This window comes from Passer domesticus, chromosome 6, assembly GCF_036417665.1.
Source record: "Passer domesticus isolate bPasDom1 chromosome 6, bPasDom1.hap1, whole genome shotgun sequence".
Taxonomy (NCBI): Eukaryota; Metazoa; Chordata; class Aves; order Passeriformes; family Passeridae; genus Passer; species Passer domesticus.
The window spans coordinates 15,009,469-15,025,528 of NC_087479.1; the positions used below are offsets into that span (position 1 = coordinate 15,009,469).

At 41.2% G+C, this 16,060-nt stretch overlaps 1 long non-coding RNA gene across 11 annotated transcripts in view; it reads left to right on the forward strand.

Annotated features, from left to right (window-relative positions):
* Positions 1-16,060, forward strand: part of LOC135302688 (uncharacterized) — a 75,535-nt gene that overhangs the window by 13,938 nt on the left and 45,537 nt on the right. For 3 of the 11 annotated variants that reach the window (XR_010364256.1, XR_010364250.1, XR_010364260.1), the window contains exons 4-6: positions 9,216-9,396; positions 9,908-10,032; positions 11,764-12,180. The exons of 2 other annotated variants lie outside the window; for them this stretch is intronic. This is a non-coding gene — a long non-coding RNA (uncharacterized LOC135302688). The remainder of the gene's footprint in view (positions 1-9,215; positions 9,397-9,907; positions 10,033-11,763; positions 12,181-16,060) is intronic. 6 more of the 11 variants (XR_010364253.1, XR_010364251.1, XR_010364252.1 and 3 more) reach the window with 6 other exon arrangements.

Below are 16,060 nucleotides of genomic sequence, written 5' to 3' on the forward strand. Positions count from 1 at the left end.
ACTCACAGTAAAAAGACAAAAAACCAAAAACACCCAAACAAAAATCAAAACAAAACCAACAAAAATTTTAAAAAACCCATACACAAAAAAAACCCAAAACAAAATCAAAACAAACAAAAAATACTAAGAGAAAAAGAATCAGAAACAAAATAGGCAAAGAACAGACATTAACTGGATAAAAAAAATCCCAGCAGTTTTAAGCTCTTTAGAAGTCTGATGAATGAGTGATTAGACAGTCTCTTGCAAAATCCTGTGAAATTATTGAGGGTTCCCCCTCACTCTTACAAAGAAAAGAAAGTCCAAGATTAGGCCACTGATCCACCAAGGGGTTCAAAGTCTGCTGAAGGGTGGGAGCTGCCAAATTCATGAGGTCATGAACAGAGTGAGATAACTGTCCAGATCTCATTCTGAAACTGTGTTTCTTTTAAAGGTTATGCATGTGAAACCTTTCAGTTTCTCAATTGACTTTAATTTTCAGCCATTTTACACTTGCTAGACTGCTTCCTCGGACAAAGATGATAAATAAAAGAAGTTTGCTGAATAGTTTTCTGACTTTCTCTAATCAGAAAAAATCTTCTTAAAATAAGCAATACTGAGACAGCCAGTGCTGCAGTATGATTAACAAAAATGTAATCAAATAATGTTTTGAATTCAACATCCATAGGTGCAGAAGGGTCCGTGAGCTGCCTTGAGCTGCATTACTATCTTGTTTCCTTTTAAAAAAAGTTTCATCCACACTCTCAATAAAAGCAAATTTTGGGTCATTTTGATCGTACCTCTTCAAAATGGCATCTAGCCTATAGACTAATACACAAAGTAAAGAAAGAAAGAAAGTGGTTGAATGAATGAATGAATGAATGAATGAATGAATGAATGAATGAATGAATGAATGCTGTGAATTTTTGAGGATGTCAGAAATGGAGCAAATAGTAATCATAGCTACTGATGGATTCTGTAACTGGTCTGTGACACAGCTCCTGGATGGGCCATTGCCCCAGCACTGTCCCTGGGGCTGGCATTGCAGGTTCCCTGAGCAAAGAGGAAGAGAAAAGGCTGAAATGTGGTGACAGTCACAGGACTCGGTGAAGGGCATCTGAGAAGTACCTGAGAAAATATGTGATTTTAACTTTTAATTAACTGTCTACCAGGTTAATCGAACTTCTGAGGCCAGAGACAGACTGCTCTCCTTAAATAATTAGAGGAGTTTGCATTCTCCAACAGCCTTCAATAGCACAGATTTGGCAGCTGACTGCAAGTAACTTCTGCTAAGGCAGGGTATGCTGCAAGTCACTTCTGCTAGTTTAAAGCAGGGTGAAAGTTGCAGCTCCATTTAGACTGTGCTGGTCTGAAGCACTTCTAGCTTAAAGGCTCCCTGAGTAACTCTGAAGACGTCTCTTGTCATATTTATTCCCAAAATACACTGAGATACTGTAACACACTAATGCAGTTTTTATGTACCAGTAAGGTCCCCTCCTGGGTATTCAAGTACCAAATATCTACTGAAAACATGTAAATCTGTCAAATATTTAACTATCTCAGAAGACCTTAACCCAAAAGTGGAAGACTTAACTAAATGAAAGACCTTCTCTAACAGCAACAGGAGTTTTGTCAGAGTAAGGACCAAAGGATTTAGTCTTAACTTCGAAGGCAAGTAGTTCTCAAACCATCACTAACTGGATGGAACTGCTTGTTTGGAAAGCTCAGAGCGCCTTTTATATAGCAGTGACAGAAATGTTAATGCCATTTTTCCTTGCAGGTCAGTGGCAGAACCCCAAGCATTAAGAAAACAGTTTTTGAATTTTATCTACAACTTTAATATCTCTTTGTAGATTTGTGGGCCTGCTGAATTTGCCTGTCTGTAGTCATTATTAGATAAAAATAAAAGACTTAAAGGTAACTCTTTAGGTTAAAATTTATAACTTTCAAGTGGTCATCTGTACCCTGTCATTTTGACTTCTTAAGCCTGAAGTTTGCAGTGCCTCAGGCAAAAACATTGCTGTTACTGTGTGTCAGATAAGATGCAGCCTGGCTTTTTTTTATATATAATATTTATTGGATATTGGGCATTGCTAAAGGGGATCTTACTTTAACTGAAGCCAGATTTTCTGTAGTTAATAGAGTTAGGAATGGTGTATTATTTTCCAACTTGGACGGGTTATTAATACTTATAAGTTGTGAACATGGAAAGAATTCCCATAAATCTGTGTAGTGCACTGAATCTTACAACAGAAGAGATAAAGATGTATGAAAAGATGCTGAATGCCTGCATGTCACATTCAGGCCCCGTTCAAGGACCTGACTCTGCTCTGGGAGCCCTGGAGGAGAGGATGCCTGAGTGGGGCTGTCAGCAGCTCCAAGGACTGCTGGTCCCAGGTCAGCTCTCCTCGTCTCCAAATGCTGCTCTCCAGCTCTGCGTGTTTTCCACATGTGTCATGATAGTCCTCTACTCCCCAGAAGGGTATAGTTTATCCTCCCCAAAAGTGGGAGTATTTAGCAGGACTACACAGAAAAATCAAAGAATTGATGAATGATTATTTTTCTCGCTCTGTTTTAACCAACAGAGTGGGCAATGTTTTCCTTCTGTGTTGCTGAAAGGGACAAGGATCACTCTCAAGTTGAAAGGGCTCACTCCAGTTAACCAGAGAGACCATGTTCAGACCTCAGTGTCCTATACCAGATTTTGAATCTAAAGAAAGTCATATACACCTGTCTGTGTAGAGCTGCTCTTTTCCCCTTGCTGAGCCATATGAAATTAGGGATAATTTTTATCCTGGCTTCTCTTTTCAGTTCTGCACACACCTCCCTTGCATACACAAGCCTGGCATTCATGCAGACCAGGTGCATGCAGAAAAAAATTTTGCTCTGAATATGTATTTAGCCAGCAGTAACTAAGCTCTCCAAATTCTTCTCTGGAGTGCACAGAGCTTTGTGTAAAACCTGGGACAGACTCATTCTTAGCTTTAATTTCTCTGTTGTTCTATTCAGGAAGTCAGAGATATTCCTACAATATGACCACTGCTGCTGCTTCACTGCCTGACTTCAGGCAACGCAGGGAATGCAGTGCCCTGCTAGGTGCTGAGGGCTCTTGGCACCCTTCTGACAAAACACTTAAGCATGTTATTGAAATCAAAAGGAGGACTCACTGGCTTCAGTGTGACCAGTGCTTCTGCTTTCCTTGAACAGGGTTGGAGCATTCAGCTCCTTATTACATCCAGTCCTTCATGATTTTGTTCCAGCTCTCTTTCCTTCACTGTCAGTAAATATGCATGTAATGGTACTCAGCCTGTAAAGATTTTATAATGCTACACATTATGCAAGAGAAAGACTCAGGAAAGTGAAGTATAAATGCCAATGTGTTATTTTGGGAAGTGTTAGTAGAAAAATAAATGTGATATATCCATTCTACTTGCACAATAGCTACTACTATCATTCTTTTACATCTTCTGGGCAATTATTGTCACTGTGCTGTGCAAGTCACACTGGTTATCCCAGCTTTATGGACTTAAGGCTAAGGAAAGCTAAGTGACTTCCATAGGTCACAAAAAAATCGTTGGCCATGCAAAGACTCAGGTTTCTTTCTCAGGCTGTAACTTCTGAATTGCCTTAACTTGGTGCTATAAATAGGCTGGGTCTCAATTCTGCTTCCACCTGCATTCCTGTATCTCTGTCCCCTCCATCTACATGTGTCTGCTCTATTCTCTAGTAGGAACACTTACAGTTCAGCTTCAGATTCTCTGTTGACATGAGGTTGGATAACTAAAGCAAGGCTTACAGCATCCCTAAGTACACAAATGAGCAGCCTTCTCTCAGAGAGTCATGGTTTTGTTCTACACAAATCTGGAAGTGGTGTCATATGTGTCTGTACTTGCACTAAACACTGATCATATCTGACAAAATAGCAAAAATGGAAACCTCCTCTAAGACAAGGTCTCCAAATGTATGATTAAGACACAGAATGTGTGGATGGTCACATGGCTTACACTGGGCCCCCTGGGACCCATAGCAGCAACTTTCTGTCTCTTAGCAGCAGCAGCCTCCAATACACGGTGGTGGTGTGGAGGGCAGGCTGTACCTGGTGCTTTCTTAGTGTCCTGCACAAAAATCCAGTTGTAATTAAAAGTGTCTTTGCAAACTTTTTGGTTATGGAAAATGTAACTAATTGGTGCTAAATATAGGACATGGGTCTGCATGGACCTTTGGAACTGCTACAGGTACTCATGATCTGATGAATTTGTCACATACAAATATTCTGTGGTGAGGAACTGTAAGACCAATCTGACAGTGGAATTTCTCTTATTAAAACCTTTTTTAGCTTGGTGCCACAGTAGTTTAAAATATAATGGGTGTTTCCAGTTTGTACCACATCAAAGATATAAACACTGACCTTTCATTTTGTCTTCTGATGAGTTGAAAGTAGAATAGCAGCTTGGGGAATGTTACTGAAATATTTGCTCTTAACAAATATGGGGCATCCACACAGCTGTATAATTCAGATCACCAGAGGTTCTCTATGTGACATCACCTATGCTGAGTCTTCCCTTACAGAGAAGTCTTAAAAGACACAATGCTCACAAAAAGACACAGTACTCACAAAAAGACACAGTGCTCACAAAAGACACAGTGCTCACAAGCCCTGTCAGGCTAGGTTGTGGTGAACAAGGAAGTCAGTTGAATGGTGCCTTAGTCAGCCAGAGCAGCTACACCTGATGGGAGTTTTGAAACAGTTCCCAGACCAGCACAGTAATATAAACTGAAATAGATGTTGATATTTTTGTTTGTATACTAGGCTGTGAACATTGAAGGCTTCTGAACAGGAAAGCTGCTCAGAAGCAGCTTTCCCATATTTTCATGGGTACCATAATGTGGGTAGATAGCTTGGCCAGGTATGGAGCAGAAGATTTATTTGCCACCACTTGAATTGGCAGAACTTGTGGACCACAGGCTGCTCCTGCTCTTGCTGAACCATATCTCATTGACATCCATGTACTGGAGGGAGAAACAGCTCCTGTAACCACAAAAGAAAGCAGCATTGTGAACTGAGTGTGTTTTGATTGAAGCAAGTCCTTATGAGAGGTTTTCAAAGCACCTGGATGATTGCTTCAGTGACAAACCAGACTACTCCAAAGGACTGTACATGCAGAGGGCTTTGGAAGCTCCATTCCAGCTGGCATTTTTGACTGGGTGGATTGGCCTTCAATACTGGTCATGTTCTTCTCCTAGTGGGTGCTCAGCTTTGTGTTCTGGTTTTGGGGTTAACAAGTCTGACCAGATTCACGTTCAGAGAGGGAGGGCAGCTGGGAGAGTACCTGTGTGTGTAGCAGGCTTGATAAGCTGCAGAGGCACACCTTGAACTCTGCTCAGTGAAGGGTGTAATCCCAGATTGCCAGGAGGGCTTTAATAACTCCCCAGCACTTAGAAAAGGAAAGTCTGGGAGTATCTTTATTGGGATGGGTCACCCATTGCAAGCTCTGAGATGACAGGTTGGCAGGACCACGTGCATAGCTACCAAGATTATAATGTGTCACACTTCTGCAATTGCTGTCATTAACAGTAATTAACTCTTCTGCAGCTGCAGTTAATTTTTAAAAGTGCTGATCATCTAATTATCCAAGAAAACCTTAAAACTCTAGCTTACATGTGGCAGCAGCTTAAAAATCAAACCTCTGCAAGGGATTTGCTGCCACCAGCGTCTACTGCTGAGCACTAGAGGAAGCTACTGTGTTTACAAGAAGGGAAGATAGAAAGCTTGTGAAGAGGCTTGTCAAGAGTCTCGCTTTTTTTTTTTTCTGGCATACTATGATGTACCTTTAGGTTTAGATTAGATATTAGGAAGAAATTCCTCACTATGTGGATGGTGAGGCACTGGGAGACGGTGGGCAGAGAAGATGTGGATGCCCCATCCCTGGCAGGGCTCAAGATGGGGCTTTAATAAACTTGGTCTAGTGAAAGACCCCATAGCATAATCTTCAAGGTGTCTTCTAACAGAAACTAAGGTCTTTAGTTTTTATTTTATATACTACCACCCTTTCAAATAAAAAATGGACGGACACCCATTCTGCACCTGAAGCAGTATCATCTACCCAATGCAATGGAGTATTGTGTATGAGGCAGAGAGAATGGGAGGGAGGAAGGCAGAGAAGGGAGAGCCAGAAGGAAGCAAGGGAAGAGGTTGTTGTTGAGCCCCTGAGGGGGAAGTGACAGTGAACTGACTCCAAGGCAAGTTTGTAAATTATGAGCAAAGATAGCACATGCTGTTTGCCTCTCTGTTTGCATTGTTCAGAGAGATGGAAATTTATGTACAGTCACGTAAATGAACTAGAGTGCAGCAAGAAATATCCCTGAATTTATCTTCCATTTCTTTTCTCTAATAATTGCTTCAGGATCTCAAATCCCAGTGGATAAATATATGGTTACTCTTCTGTTCCTAGTGGTTAGATAGTTTCTAAGGAAGGATACTAAATATTAAAAGACAGTTGTATACATACGTGCATGCTGTCTTGGAGACCGTGTATGCATATATGTTTTCCAAGCCCATTCCCAGATAGAATGCCATTACTCCACAAGCTGTACAATGATTTCGTTATTGAGAAAGGCAATCCCTTTGTGATTTGAATTGTGCCTGGAGTTATTAAAAAAAAATCAAACATGGTTTTAATTGCTGTGAAGGTTTTAGTTGCTTATAGCCAGGAATTTAGCTCAAAATGTCTGCACTCCTGAGTTTAATTTGTGCAAAGTTTAATATCTTCATGCAATAAACCACTGAGGTATTTCTGTTTTTAGAACAATATACTAAACCATTTTGACTTCTCCAGGCAGGATCAGTTTAAAGCTTTGATTACCTAAGCTTTAAATCCTTAATCTGTGCTTGGAAAAGGCAAGGGGGGAGGGAAGGGCAGTTAGTGGAGAGGGGCAGCATTTTCTGAATGTCCAGCCAAGTATCCACTAAAAAAACAAAATAGATTTTCTATGGCACACACACATATGAATTTGCCCATGACAAAAGCACACCAGTGTGCTAATTTGAGGGGGCCCACGTGTGGCCCACGCATGTGCTCTGAAGCTGGGGACAAGTGCCTGAGCTCTGCAGTCCTTGCCCCTTTTACCCCTCGCAGCCATGTGTGAGTAAATCACAGCTGTCAGTAAGGTAGCAGCTTGATTAAAGTTCAGGGGTTTAATAGATCATTTTAAAAACCCCAAATTACTCCCACTCCCTAGTCGATCCACCTGGACCCTTGCCCTAGGTGCATGGCAGTTTTCAACCAGCACTGGAAAAGCCAAGTCTGGGCCTGAGGTTCCTGCTTATTCCCCGAGGATCCTCGCTGCAGACCTAGACCAACATTCTCAGCTGTATTTAATCTGCTCTGAGACAAGCTGGCTATGAGAAAATGCAAAGGAAAAGGCACATAAGCAAAGACATGGAAAAACTTGGACAGTTGGCCTGCTTTGTTCACTTGGTAAACTGGAGGCTGGCCAGTAACAGCGGAGCTCCCTTGGCAATACAAGTCTGTTCCAATTAATCGTGTTTAACCATTCTAATCACACTTTAGCACATTAATCCTATTTTCAATCCAAAACACATCTGAAAGAGCGGCATGTGGGCCTTTTTATAGCAACCGCAAATCAGATGTAACTGAGAGACATAGGGCCCTAGTTTACTCTGCACTTTCACTGAACTTAAACTTAATAAAATATGTGACTGAGTTGTGGTTGGATTTACTGCATGATGTTGATGCTTCCACATATAAATAGATCCCTTAAGTAACTTAAAAACCTGTCAGAAAGGGCAGTGAAAATTTGATTATAAGGTAACCAGTGCGTGTGTTTTCTAACAATGACATTGTTCCTCTGGTCAGTGGTATTGAGAGAACTTTTAAAATTTAATCTGCTTATGGATATAAATGATGCTACATTTGGAATCATGGGTCTGCATTTTTTGCCTCCACAACACTCACTTACAAAGAATTATATGGCTTGCTTTAACCATGAAAACAAAATAAATCTGTTATCTTCTCCCAGTCATACTTCCGGCTTTTAAAATAAATTTTGGAATAGCAAAATTTTTAACTTTATTATATTCAGCATGCACCAAATAAAATAATATTTTTGGTTTGTACTCCTGACAAAATGTGGCTGCTTTGCATTGCTTCTGTGTTAAAATCCTTGTTTTCAATAAGGGGTGGTCTTGATAAGGTATAGGTCTGTGATGATACATTTTATTTCCCACTCTGTGAGTTTACTTTTAACTGAACAACAGCAACAAGAAAAAGAAAAATTCCATCCAGGTATGTCCATGCTCAAATCTCTTGATGCCTTTAATGCCCAAATCTGTGTTTACAGGCAGACTCAATGGAGGTGCATTGAAATGTAAATTAGGCAGAAGGATTTGTGTTTGAGTCTTGCATTTAGCTGTGAAGTGGGAATGAAGTTATCAATTCATGCTAAATTAATTTAGCAATTCAGAATACAGCAAGAAAAGGTATGAAAGAAAAGTCCATCTTAAAAAGGAAAATTTTGGACAATTATCAGGATTATATTTGATGTTTGGTTTTCTAAGTAAACACTTCTAGCTTTTTATGTTAAAAATACTAATCTAGTAAGATGCATTAGGGGAACCTAAATGCAAACTAGAAATGAGTTTATCCAGGTAAGTAAGGTTTTATTAAACAATTTAATTCATTCCAGTTCTTTTGGAAGAAATTGCAGGTTATGGTTAATGTAGTGTATCAGACAGGAATAGCATTCACAGAGCCACCTGCATTTAATATAGAACTGTCAGAGATCTCTACTCACTACCACTTATCCAGAAAGAAATACGCAACAATTTGATCAACCCAGGACTTTTTAATATTGAAAAAAATATTTCTTTTTCTGAATACAATGAAAATAAAAACTAATTTATGGAATTTTGTTCTTCAGTAGAATCTACACAGGGTTTTTTGAGTTTATTGAATTAAAAGTCATTTTGGCCCCTTCTTTATGCTTTAGTAGGTACTGGAAAATACTATCTACTGGGACTGTACCCAAATAGAGAATTAAGACAATACATTCAATGCAAGTCTTATAAAAAAGGATTTTCCAAATATCATGAAAGAAAGTCTGAAAAAATATGTTAGTGCTTGTGGTGCCAAAGTCTGAAAATCCTTGGTTTAAAGATACCAACTGATGCATGGAATATTACAGAATTCCATGACCTGCTAACAAGACGGCTTATCCAGCAGGTATTTCTAATATTCTTCAAAAAGGAGTCTACTACTGATGAAAAGATCAATTGAGTGACGTGGTATCTGTGGTCATGGAGCACAAAATGGTGAGCAGACAGTGTTGGCTACTCCCCCATTGCTGATGAAAAGCATGACTGGAACCAGCATGAAGCTCTTCTGCAGGGAAGCTGCCAAGGTTGGTTTTACCAGTACAGGAGCTTTGAGATGCCTGCTAGGGCAGACTGCCTTCACAGGGATGCAGAGGAGGAAGACTGCTCTAATGGGAAGTTAGGACCAGTGTGAATTATTTATTTTTCACTTTCTGCACTAAAGTCTTCAAAAGCCTGGCAGAGTGGAGTTCATGGTAGATTCTAAGGAGGAGCTGGGAGGCACATGGTAGAGCAGCAAGTCCTGCCTACTCTAGAAAATGAACTGTAGTCAGCAAGAATTTTCTTGCCTGTGAGCCAGGCAAGTGCTGATACTTTGTCTTTTGCAAAGCAGAACTGCTAAGGGACAAGGGGTTTAATGTATTAATCTTTTCCTCCCTCAAGTTCAGTGAGTTTTTTGCCATCTACTTCAGCAGAGCCAAGATTAAATCAAAACCTACCTACAGTCCCATTTCAGCCACAAACTTTAAGAAGTGCCATGAGACTCTTCTAAACCAGACAGAATAGAAGTTGATGGATTTATTTCCTTTCCTTTATTAGGAAACCTTTCCATGATTTGTAATTATTCATCTTCTGAAGGGAAGCTCTGCAGCAGATGAGTTGTCCAGAGAGTTCTGGCCAGGCAGCAGCAGGGAAGCTCTGTGGTTCTGCACCCCACAGCCCAGGTTTGGCACCTCCCTTCACCACCCACCTCCCTACACACAGCATCCACCCACAGCAGCCTTGAAAGGCCCTGAGGCAAGCAAACTATGCATGCACCAGCAGTGGGTACCTGCTGATGTGCAGAAATGCCACATTGCCATATTGGCTCTGCTCTGTGACTTCTGTGCCTTCTTTTCACTGCCTTCCCAGTGTAAATCCTCAATGGACTGACCATTGTTGCCTTTGGTAGACCTTAAACAACACATTGAATTTCAGTCCAAAAATATTTCCTTCCTTTAGGCTAGGATATACCACAATACCACAACTGCTCATGTTTTCCCAACAGAAAAAACTGGCACTACAAGTGAAGTTATTTGGAACTGGTATGTGTTGAAGTATTTTGACATTGCTGCAAAAATGTTTCCCAAAGGCTAAGAAATTACAATTTTCCAGCTTTTTACCTAGGATATTTCTGTTGCTTAAAAAAGTGTTAATATTTATCTATAATTTCAGAGACAGAAAGAGTCAGAATATAAACAGACTGCAAGAATAGAAATGATAAATTAAGAAACAAAGGTGTAAATGTAGTTACTTGACCACCTCCTGGATTATTCAAAACAGTGAATTTCTCAGACCCAGCATTACACTCCCATCTCCTGGGAGATTGGGATAGGAAGGCCTAGATTGTTTGCTTAGTTTCTCTAGTATGAAACTGGAGTAATTTCAGTAATTCAGATTTGGTCCCAATTACAGCAATTTAAATCCTGTAACATTGTTATCCTCTAGGCAGCCTCTGGAGCTTATCCTTGTTAAAAACCATGTAAATAAGATCACAGCTCAGGATCAGTTTGGGAACTTTTTATAATGCTAATTTTAATTCAGATTTAGTTGGTTTCTCATCTCCTTCAACCTCCTGTTTTAGGTGCAGATGCAGTGTGTGGTGTTAAAGCTGCTGTGGAAGTTCTCTAATTCCTCTTCAGGAATGGCACAATCCCTTTGTTTCAGGATCTTCAAGATGAAACTCCCTTTAAAAGAGGTGCTTTTATCTTAGCCTAGGAATAAGATTTTTGTACCCAAGCCAGTTCTCTTCTCTGGAACAGAAGAAACCCAAAGCTTCAGTACATACATAGCCTCTTGGAATGGTTTAGAAACTCCTTTTTCAGATGCACACATACATTCCACAGATGAATGAAAGGGTACCATGTCATGGTCCTGTTGACCACATGGTAATTTCTAATGTATGGATATAGTGCTGAATGCACTCCCATGGCTCAGCTTCCCACCATTCCTGATTATCTGAACTGCAGAATCTGCCAGCACTCTGCTCTGTGGTGTTGAGCACAAGGTGGCTCCAGTCCCTGCAGAGGCTACAGCTCGAGCTTAAGGTATGGCTGCTCTTTACAGGAGGTGGAATTTAGCCCAGATTCTTTCCAAACTTCTGGATCACCATCAGCAAAACTTCTGGACCACTATCAGTTCTCAGCACTTCTCACACCCTATATTTAGAGTAAAACTTTTAACTGAGATATGATTTAATCCACTGTTTCATGTAGCCAGGTCCTGGATCACTTCCCATGGCCTCATAATATCCTCTAGCAAAACAAGGAAATGTGACATTTATGACTCATTCCTCAATAGGTGTGACAGAGATGAAGATCCCATTAAAGCTGCTGACTGTGTACCTCTTATTTCCTTATAAAAATCTAATTTATACTTTTTTCTTTTTTTTCTTTTTTTTTATTATGAATTGTAAGTTTTAGATATCCTACAGATTGATGTGTATGACAGCTAATGGCTTTTGACTTAAGCTGAATGTGTAGTACGTCACATACGAGCAGAGGTGCCTAGACCACCCAGAAAAAATGCTGGAGCCTTTATCTTTAAGGGAAGTAGCTCACAGACTCTATGTATGGAAGTACACACAGTTATCACCTGGTGTCAAGAAATCCCATCTGAAGACACAAGACTGAGTTTTCCAAGTGTCAAAGTGCTCAAGACCTCAGTCCAGGACATTTCTCAGTTTGTCTAGAATATTATAAACTGGAAAAGAAAACTTGATTCCTGACACAACACTTACTATCAGTGTGACAGCTGAAGCCCCAGGAGCTAAAGAGGACAAAGCATGTTAAGTTTTGGGCCTGAGAACTTGAAGCTGGTGGCTGGAGGGAGAGGTCAGTGTTGTACTAAAGGAAATTAAACCCAGTTTCAGAATTCTGCTCGCATCAGTGCTCTTACACGTGAGCAAATTAATGTATTTTAGTCATAGTAGAGTCACAGTTTTTCAGGCCAGATGGTACTAATATACGTTTTTGAGACTAAATAAGTATCTGTGTTTATATTACTCAATAACAACACTGCAGTTCAAAATTGTGCAATAGCAATACTGCAGTGCTTAGGATTGAACAGGAACTGCAAGGTGTTAAAAAAATTCAGAGCAAAGAGGTGGCCCCTGTCCTAAAGACAGGGTCCTAGGAGACAAGAGATGTAAAAAAAGTTAGGAGATCAATCAGACCATATTGAGTGGTTATTGGACAGTACATGGGTAAGTTCACTCTATATTTACTGAGCTGTAAAATAATGGACATATTTCTTATTCAGCACTGGGGTTTCTTTTTACGAAAATTTTCATTTGTTTTATAAATTGCTGGGAAGTATCCTAGCAAAGTCTCTGTAACACTTTGCATAGGACAATATGAAGAATATAACAGTTTCCTGTGCATGTTGGATGTGTTTAGTGCACATATTTGCATTTAAAAAAGAAGATATTTAAAGTAATTTTCTGCCTCAGATCTCTAATTAGACAGAACTCAAGAGACGGTTTTATAGTCAGACAGTCATTATTGGTACAGTCTTGCAGCCCTAGGGAATTTGGGGAGGGGGAACTATAATAATACAACCCCCAGAAGAGATGTTCCCTTATGCTTGTTTATTTAATGATGCTGCAGGTTGGCCACTCCATTTCTGTGATTCTCTTGAGGAGCTGCTGCTGCCCTGGGTGCTCTTCTGTGATCAGACTTTGGCAGAATGACAGGCTAAAGAGAATTGCTGTTGGACTGCAGGTCCTGTGTTAAAGTCACTTTGTCACTGAAACATCACTCCCCTCACATTGGGTGAGAGTTTCAGCAGCTTCATTTAGCCTTTTCAACCTTGTCTGCAGAGACATAAATACCGTGGTGTGCTTTCACATTAACTCAGACATGTCAAAGGCTGTCTGTGGAGCTGAGAGTCTCACTATTTTAAAAAAGGCAAAGCAAACCCTAAATGTTATAATGGATGTAGTTAAAATTAGAAATAGATTCAAGTGGAAATGTGGGGAATGAGTCCAAGTTGGAATAGAGGCTGAACCCATATTCTCACCCTGCTTGCATCTGCAGCTTGGAAAAGAGAGCCTGGGGTGTGTTTGAAATACACACAGCAGGTTTGGGGCAGCTCCATCCCTACCTGCAGTTAGTAATGGTCCCCACAGGGCAAAATGAAGACTTACAACTGAGATATATTTCAGCTTTCTGGAGTGCAAGTACTTTGGTTTAAGAAAAAGAAGGGTGCAGTACATTCGATGTCAGGGCCATCAGTTTGAGATTAAAAAAAGAGGACTCCATGCTCTCCTGCATGGATATAGAGATGTGGCCTCCAGCTCTGTACCTCAGCCCTGGTTCTCACCTGGCTGTGACCCAGCAGGGTGTTTGCAGCAGATTTAGAGCTATGCAGACTTCATCCAACATCACTGCACTTCCCACAAGCACAGCATCCCTAGGGGGCTGTAAGGGCAGCCACATGCCCTTTCCTAAACTGCTTCCAAAGTACATGTTTAACAAAGCTGCAGCAAGGGTTTTTTGGTTGCTTTGTTTTTTGTTTTGTTTTGTTTTGTTTTGTTTTGTTTTGTTTCCCTTCTTTTCCATCCAGCTGTGCCTGAAGAACAAGACTGAGAACTCCGTGTCAAACTCGCTGTTACTTTATAGAGTTCAGGAGAGTGAGAATACTTCTTTTCTATGTTACAACCCGTGGGCTTCAGGGAGAATTTCAGCAGCTGAGCTCCCCATGAAGCTCTCTGAGCAGAGGATGCTCACTGCCAGTGCCTGAGCAAGCCGAGGGGCATCCCTGCTGCTCTGCAGTGCATCCTGCACCTGCCAGTACTGCCTGGGCACTGCTGGTCTCTGGAAAGCAAAATGATGACCACAATCAATTCTTTCCAACCTTCTTGTCTCCATGCAAGCAAGCACTTGGATAACTTGTGTTTTCAGAGGGGCCTGAGGAATGCAGGCTCAAAAGGCAGAGGATGGACTCAGAGCTCACTGCCGAGGTGTGTTTGTTTGGGTTTGACAAATTTAGGTTTTCCTTTGCAAGCCTGAACCTTCCTTTTGAAAGTCTTTGAATTCCAGCTTTGAATTACAGCTGCCTCAATTTCAGGCAGACAGATTTTGAATCAGATCCCTGTGGTTTTGGTTTAGGGTTATATCCACAACTGAAAGGGGCCTTAATTTAGCCAGTTCCTCTTGGGAAGACGGCCAAAAGAATGAGGTTTCTGCCATCTTGAGCACAACCTTCAGAAGAAATACTCCTAAAGTTTCTTTGCTGTCAAATTCAAGCCCTTCATGCTGCTTCAGCATGCCACCCCAGCTTAAAATCTCAGCAGAACAGGTCACAGCTTGAATCCTTGAACTTTTATGGGTGTTGGGCAGGCATGGATAGCAAACAACATTCACCCTACACTTTGCTTCCTCGTGACTAGCTGAGATTCAAAACTGCCACAGTTCTCACTCCTTCCTGCTGTTCCAGCCTCAGAGATTTTGATTAGGAAAAGAAATAGAAAAATGAGTGGAGAGAAGAGGAAACTGCCAAAACCAAGCTGCCTTGGGACATATTCTAACTGAAGCAGTACAAGAGAAGAAAAGCTGTGGCCCTGTTGTGTTCATATTTCAGTTTCACACATGCCCAGCAGAAATGAGAATATGCCATAGGCAGGGGAACACATGCTTTCATCTCACACATTTTTGGTCCTGATGAAGGAGCAAACTGCCCCATGCAAGATTGTGAAGTCCTGCTCTGTGTCCATGTGGTAGCATCTGCCTTACTGACCACTGTGGGAACTGATGGAGGGACCCCAGAGCTAAAAGCTGTGTGCTTCCAGAGCTGCCATGTGGCTCTGGGATGCTCAGTGGAAATCAAGACCTTGCCAGAGAGTACCACAGAAAAGTGCTGAGTGAAGGCTACAAACAGCTCAGGACTGGCACAGACCGGGCTGGGAAAGTGCCACTGGTGATGTACGACAGTATAATCTCTGTAGCTCTCTGTACCCAAAAGTTAGGAGCTGTTTCTTCAAACTGTGCTGCTTAGAGAAGAAAAGCACTTGACAATATAAATCTGCTGGGGTTCATTGATGGACATATTATTCCATAGCAGCAGCCATTTAGTTTAAAATGGATTCCTAAGGCCTCCTTCCTCTGACAAGCAGCAACATCTCTAGTGCAGGAGAGCCTTAGTGAAAGGAATATTTTTCCAAAAGGCTGCTCTGGCCATTGGCTCTTTAAATATAGCAAAGAGTAGCTGCAGCAGCCCAGAAGCAACTGCAAACCATTTTAGGTCCTGTCATCACTCGTTCTGTCTCCCCTTCCAGCTGGTAGCTCTTGTCACATCTTTCTTTCTTTGTTCCAGAGGAGCCTCCTGGTGCTGATAACTACTCCTCATTGCTCCTAATTATTCAATCAGTCCAAACATTTTCTACCCTTTCTCCTGTGTGTGACAGGGATGGGTTGCTACTTTTTCTCTTTCTCTCTAGACTCAAGAAGGGTCCACCTTGGGAGGGCAAATGAAGGTAATACCTATCTTCAGCTGTGTTGATGCTGACCACAAAATCCCTGCAGGGCTTGTTTTGGGAACCTGCACTGAGATGAATTTTAGTGTGAACCTGGGGTGGCTTCTCTCCCATGTTTCATAACTTTACCTGCCTGCAGGGCACAAGCCTCTTTGTGGTCTTTGGATTGGGCTGAGAAAAATGGAAGAGGGGAGGAAAGGGGATTGACTAGCCTTTGGACTGCACATTTGTTATTGTTT